We start from the raw sequence: 6,000 nt of genomic DNA, 5'->3' as shown, positions 1-6,000 counted from the left end.
GTTCAGTCCATGCATCATGCTTCTGATTCAAATAATTAGTCATGATTCAGCTTATAAGTGTTCATCGAGTGATCTCAGTTCCTTTGTATTCCAGTTTAGATTTTTTTTTAGGGATGAAAAATCCCAAGAGGGAGATATTGTAATACCCCAAATTTACAAGCTCTATACCCCTCAAAACATAGGCCATTAAATTAGATTTCCAACACTGGATGTCTCGCCATGATCTGATATATGACAAGAAGTTATGCAATTTTCCCTTTAAGTGTTAGTCAACTGCCAGTGTCTAGGACTCACGTTAAGACTAGTAAGCAGAAGTTATGAGTCTTTATGAGTAGCTGTAGTCATAACAGAAAGAACTTTCAGTTTTTATCCCACTTACCATGACTGCACTCCACGACTTTTAATCAAACATTATGCGTCGTTAAGAGGGACTCATAGTCACAATAGTGTTCAACCAAAAATCCATTCAGTGGTTATGAGTCCAACACATGACTCATAGTCTGACATTATGAGTCATTGTGTGGACTCGTATCCTCACCAGTAAAGGATCCAAAATCAAGCCTCAAACTACGACTCCAACTAATGACTCATATTCAGTCGTAATAAGTCATAGGAGGAAGGTCATAGTCATAGAAGAATGAAACCCAAACCTGAGGGTTCCAGGTTGCAACTCAGACCATGACTCATGACCAGTCAAAATAAATCATGGAAGTAGAATTCCTTCACGTTTTTAGTAAGGGCTTTTGGCAATTTCCACCCCTTTAACCCCAGACCCACGTCCTTTAGGTACCCAAATATCAGTTATTGGTGGATTAAAACTACCCTAACACCTCATAACTTCAGAAATCGCTTCTTTTGGCAAAATAAAATGATTCCCTTCTTCTTTAAGAGCAAACTAGGGTTTCCCAAGAATAAGATAAACTTCAAGAAATTCATCCAAGGCTTCATTCATGTATATGGGATTTTATAATTGGGTCCCTTCCGCCTATTGAGTCCCAAGAACATCCTTAATTTACAACTACAAACCCTTTTCTCCTATATTGAGTTCCAAGCCAAATATGAGCTTTATCAATGCTACTTTAGTTGTCTTCGTCATGAACCATAAAAATATGCTTTCACATAAGAATTGTGTTTCCATGTGTTTGATAATGTAACTTGTCCATAACATGATCAGTTATTGAAATATTGAGTTCATGATTTTCTATACCATGATCAGTTTATTCCTTATAATGTTCCATTGCATTAGTTTGTGTTGGTGGGTCATGAACACCTGATAGCTAGATATTTATGCATATTATAGTTTTGAGGTTACAAGTCATTCATACTATGCTTGTATCATTAAATTCAAAATATTATGACATTGAGAATTTATCAATTTTAAATCATGTTAGACTTTTATCAGTACCAGTGCCAATTCAATTGGGAGTATGATTTAGCACTAAACAAATCTTAGGATGAAGGCTCACCCGCCAGTAGAGGACTGAGACCTTTAGTAGAAGTCCCTAAGTTTCAGAACTACATTGCTAGCATAGGTTATGAGAGCTCACCCACCAATATAGTATTGGAAATTTCTTAGGGGTTACCCGTTAGTAGAGGACTGGCACCCTAATCCTTTGTAATACCAGTTTAGTGGATCCACATAACCAGTGTTGGTACCCTTCGCTAAGTACTGACACCTTTCTAATTAGATTACAGGTTGGACCCTGATTAGCTGATATTGGGGCATATCAATTAACTGTTAGCTCCCATAGTTTTAGTTCAGTATTCTGATTTTGCTCAGTTAAGGTTTGCATGACTAAGTGTCCATATATTAGTTATGCAGTTATTCAGATTACTTCAGTAAATATTTATACTTCGTCTTGCATTCAATGTTTATGTTCACGCATTCATGCTCAGTATATATGTATATCAGTTAGTTTCTATTTCACATACTAATTCAATCAAAGTACTGATCTCATACTTTCTTTTGCGCTATGTTGTCTTATAACATAGGTTCAGACACTTAGATCCCAAATCGCACGTAGTCTGTTCCTGTGTCACTCAACTATAGCATTGGGGAGTTCTCATCACTTGAGTACTAGTTGTACTATTAGTTATTCAACCCAGTATTTGTTTCATGCAATTTCAGTTAGTCAGGTCCTAACAACTCATCTTGTTTAGAGGCTTTCAGTCAACCAGTCTATTAGGCATATTTTACAGTTGATATGTTTTAGATATCATTGCTATTGTTTTGATTATCAAATGCTTCTAAATGACTTCCACACAGTATTATATTATTTTCTTTTAGAACTCATAGCATGTGCCAGATCATGGGTTAGCTTGGTCACTTATGACTTCAAGCACTGTGTTACGACTAGGGGGTAGACTCAGGTCATGACAATAACACCTTTCCTATACAATTTAAAATTCCCCAACTCTATTAATGATATTATATTCATCACTAGCACTGTCTGCCTCATTAATTACACCAGCCACCACAATGCATCACTAAACCATCGTTATCGCCCCTTTTTTTTGCATTACCTTTTCCATTACCCACACTCATAGGATCAACCAAGTAATTATAGACAACTCATACTAAACTCTCCAGTTAACAACTAAACACTCTCTTATAACATTAAAGAATAATAACTAGTTAATCAGGTAAGCTATGATTACAAATTGTATAAATGAAGAAAGTCAACCAACATATAGAAAGTAACTATACCATTTCACTTTTCCAAGCACATGTAACACAATCAATCTCACGGATACAATCAAATAAGTTATATAAGTCAATTCATATCTTAGTAACACACACTAGAGAACTCAAATCTCATTAGCAAACACTATACATACTCTTCATTAAGGATTAATTCAATTATTGAAACTTTGTTATCATTCTTTGGATTCATTACTTTGGATCACTTCATTATCAATTCCTTTATTACTTTGTTTCCATCTATATGTATTTATAATATATATATATATATGCAGTACGTTTATGCGTTCACTGACAGTTTCATATGTTTCCAGTTGTATGTATTTATAATATACATATACAGTACGTTTATGTGTTCACTGATAGTTTCATATGTTTTCAGTTATATGTATTTATAATATACATATCCAGTATTTTAGGTGTAAAAATCATGTATTCTTATATATATTTTTTCAATATGCAGGACATATATTTCCTTTGGCATGTGGTGTACTTGATTTAGAAAATTATGCATCTTGGACTTGGTTCTTTAAGAATATGAAGGAAGCATACGGTGAAAGATAGCATATGTGTGTAGTTTCTGATCGTAATGCAAGCATCATAAAAGTTGTTAGTGGTATGTACAATGATGTACCACATTATGCATGTATGTGGCGTTTATGGACAAATGTACAATAATATTGTTATAGATTAAATGTTGCACTTATAGTTTAAATGTTGATTTGTTCATGATGTTGGATTATGTTAAAAAATAATTGCTTCATTTTTTCACTAATAATTATATGATTCTAAATTTTGATAAAAATATTTGATGTTATTGAACTTGTTATAGTTAAATGATTGCAATTTTTTTTACTGACCTTGCTTAACTTAATTCATTATGAATATATTGTACAAGATATATAATATCATTGATTTATACCTAGAAACTGGAAGCCACACTTAACAAATTTTTAATTTGAAAAAATACATATGAGAATCTATTAAGTACCTATGCCGATCTATAAAAAATAAGAATAAGTTAACATACCTTTATGTAATAAATAAAAAAAATACATATAAAGACATATCAATTACGTAATCAAAACTTTAAATACATATGTTTTTTTAATAAAATATATGCATTAATCATACATAAATATGCATTATTCATAGATTTATACGCATAATTGAAAAATATACATGGATAACTCATAAATACATATGCATATCTGCTTAAATACATATGTATATGTGATTAAAAAATATATGTATTAAACTGGATAAATACATATACATATGCATAACCGAAAAAATACATATTCAGAATATATATATATATATATATATATATATATATAAATAGTTTCTTATTTCAATAACTTAAAACTTAGTTGTATATTTCAATAAATTTGATGTATACTTTAATAAACTTGGTAAAAGACTTGTAAAATCAGATAAAACAGTGAATAATGATCGATTTAATATATCAGTTTTGTAAAAACCTACTCAGTACTCCCTCTTTCCTATTGTTTCTTCATGTTTATCATTCTTATAGTTTATATTTTCCCCTGTTTTTTTTTTTACTTTACCCTGTTCATCTCTTTCTCTTAATCTATGTTCTTAACATCGTACTTCTTTAACCACACCCCGGAAAATTTTTATCTGGCAGCTAACACTCGTCCCTTGTCTATTTTGCAGACCTTTTGGACTAACAAGGCCAGAATTCCTAGGAATTTACAGGTTAATCCATCGTTGATATTAAGAAATTAAGAGGCTAACCATATACTAAGGGTAAAAATTTTATAGATACCTAAATTTACATGATTTACATAAACTACGTAAAATGATTTAAAACATAGATATAAAAACATGAAGATAAACATTTTTGTGGGGAAAATATGTAAATAAGAACTTACATGAAGTAACTAGGAGAGAGGTTTCCCTTTCGGGAACCCCCTAAAGATCGAATAGAAAACTTGGAGCTTTTATTGAAATGTCAATGATACAAAGTTTACATAAGAAAGACTGGCTTGGATAAGTGTTTAGGAAGGAAGGATTTTAACATTTCAAGTAGGTTTGGAAGTTGGTTGATTTCATTCTGTTTTCCTACTACAACATGTGCGCCTTTTATAGGCAAAATGTACATAAAGGAGTGGTTCTAAAAACTACTACGTGGCCTTAGGACAATTGGCCGACACTTTTAGATAAGGGATAAGAAAGAAAACTTTAATAATGCAAGTCGAGTACTCTTTGGGCCCCATCCTCACATGCGTTATTAATTTTCTTTCAAACTTATTTTGACGCGTGCTTCAACAGTTTTTCTTTCTTTTGGAAAGTAGTGATAAAGGAAGCACTCTGACTCTGACTATTACACGACATAAAGTGGGCATCCCCACTTGACTATGCTAACTAATAATACAAACTGTGAAAACTGTAGATTATCTTTACGTATCCAAGTTGTGCAGGGCTATGGAGTCGAAGCTCATGCCTGAGTCATCGTCTTCATATGGATCCTGAGTATCCTGGAATTGTGCAATATTATCTTCTTCGTTTGATCTAGCAGAATTATTATCTGTAGTATTTATCTCTGGCACGGCTCTGTCTAAATTAGTGGGTTGTTCGTCTGGTTGTTCATCCATGTATTTATCTTGTGTCTGTCTGCTGAAGAATCTGTCTAGAGTCTGTTTAATTATTGTCTCTATTGTCTCATTTTTTCTCTTAGATATTAAAGTCTTCTTTAAAGTCCTATGTCCAGATTTAGTTAATTTAGCTTTTGATGAAGAACATCCTTCATCCTCACTTTTTGGCAAAGTGACAGCCATTAACGGATTTGATTTGTCTTTACCGGTCACCGTTTGAACCGGACTACCTGTACCAACATTCGGTACAGTGGATTTCTGAGCATTTATTGGGAAATGCACACCCTTCTCATCCATTTTTTGAGGAGATGGAGAACTCTGAGCTGGAGTCTGAGTTTGTGCATCTATTTTGCTAAATGGAGTCTACTTTCTGAGTTTTGTTTCTAACATTTGTATTTGTTTAATCAGTCTAGTGTTTTCCATGAGGAGTGACTCCTTTTGGGCATTTAGCGTCTTGAAGTTTTCCATCATAGAAGAACAATGGTTGCAAAAAATAATTTTTCCAGTCTCTTTTTGCAAATTATACTGGGGTATCTGATCTGGATTTTGTCTAAGGGAAGGAGATATATAGTAATTTGGCCCTAAATAGCCTCTAGCATGATTAGTGGCTTCGGTAAAATCATTAAAACCTTTAAAAAGAGGGGCTTTAAAACCTTGTATGGAGTCTAATACTTCTAA

This window comes from Capsicum annuum, chromosome 5 (genome assembly GCF_002878395.1).
Source record: "Capsicum annuum cultivar UCD-10X-F1 chromosome 5, UCD10Xv1.1, whole genome shotgun sequence".
NCBI classification, from domain to species: Eukaryota; Viridiplantae; Streptophyta; class Magnoliopsida; order Solanales; family Solanaceae; genus Capsicum; species Capsicum annuum.
This window is presented reverse-complemented; position numbering follows the sequence as displayed.